The following is a 1286-nucleotide window of genomic DNA, read 5'->3' as shown; positions in this document are numbered from 1 at the left end:
TGATGCATTTGTTGTGACTGCAGAGAGGGGTTACAGAGGGGACCAGCCCGTGCCAGGGCACCGGCTCCAAGCCCAGCGGAGCATCCACGGTCCCAGCCCTTCCATGGGATGCAGGATGCGGTGCTGGTGCCCGGGAAGGCACTTGCAGCCCGGCGCCTTCCTGCTCGGCGCAGCCCTGCCCCTGCGTGGCCGCTGGAAAACGGCTCTGCTGCCATTTGGGAGCGTCGGCAGCGGCTTCCACGCGGGAATCCTGGAGGCTGGGCCCTTTCCCTGACTCAGTGCGGCTGGCGGAGCCTGGACGTGGCGGGGGCCACGGCGCCCTCCCTCTCTCCTTCCCACTTTCCCTCCCTCTCTCCCTTTTCCCGGCTGTTCCAGGCAGATTTCGGCCGCTCTCTGTTCCTGCTCCAGCCCGGCAGGAAAACCCTTGGAAGGGGGAAGCAGGTCAGCACCAGCAGCGGTGCCTTCGTGTGCGCTGGGCAGCGGAGCAGGCAAGGGCATCCTCAGGCTCCCCAAAACCCCAGGGCTGCTTTGGACCCCCCAGAGCGGGGGGGTGGCCGGGCCACCTTGTCCCGAGTCGGGGCCCGTGGCCGCCTGCTCCCACCAGGGCCCACCCGCGGTGCCGGCACGGAGCCGCTGGGAGCCTGGAGCGCTGCCAGGTGTCCCCGGAGCGGCTGGCCGGGGCCGCAGGGCGCTTGGAGAGGCAATGTGTTCGTGCTGGAAAATTGGCAGCCTCGCTGTTGGGACAAGGGGGGAGCCTGGTGGGATGAGACCGCTGTCTGTGCTGGGGCTGGAGTGTCCCCAGGCCCTGGGGACTCCTGGTCACAGGGGCTGCTCCTGTCCCCAGATGGACACCTGAGGGGTTGCCCAAGCCTGGCAGGAGCCCAGGTGTCCTGGAAGCGCTCAGAGGATCCTGGCTCCGGGATACCCCCCTCCCAGAGAGGAGCTACCTGAGTGCCACCTGGTCCTCGTCCCCTCCGTGTCCTCAGGTAGGAGGAAGGGCACCACTAAGGGGGCTCCAAACAGCCTGGGGACAGGGGCCCCTCTGTGCATGCACCCCAGGGCCACCTCCTCTGAGCGAGGTGGCCGGTTGGGGTCCCCACCGGCGACTGAGGGAAGCGGCTGCGGGTCCGAGCCCCGCCATACACCCCACTGGCTGGAGGAGGAGGAAGGTGGGGAGGAGGGAGCGAGCGAAGCCCCCTCGGCGGAGGGCGGGCAGCGGCCGGGGGCCACTCGCTCCCCCCGGGGGAGGCGGGGAAGGCGGCGGGGCCGGCGCGGAGCCGCCGGGG

The 1286-nt window shown here is 70.2% G+C and overlaps 1 protein-coding gene across 1 annotated transcript in view; it reads left to right on the top strand.

Annotated features, from left to right (window-relative positions):
* The first annotated feature begins 956 nt into the window (after positions 1–956).
* The window catches only part of COL16A1 (collagen type XVI alpha 1 chain), a 20850-nt gene continuing 20520 nt past the window's right edge, over positions 957–1286 (top strand). The window contains exon 1 of the mRNA XM_026043307.1: positions 957–986. The gene's annotated coding sequence lies outside the window, so the exon portion shown is untranslated. The remainder of the gene's footprint in view (positions 987–1286) is intronic.

Source organism: Nothoprocta perdicaria, unplaced genomic scaffold, assembly GCF_003342845.1.
Source record: "Nothoprocta perdicaria isolate Ctin4 unplaced genomic scaffold, notPer1 scaffold_33, whole genome shotgun sequence".
NCBI classification, from domain to species: Eukaryota; Metazoa; Chordata; class Aves; order Tinamiformes; family Tinamidae; genus Nothoprocta; species Nothoprocta perdicaria.
Note: the sequence above shows the minus strand (reverse complement) of the source record. Positions and strands in the feature narration are given on the sequence as shown.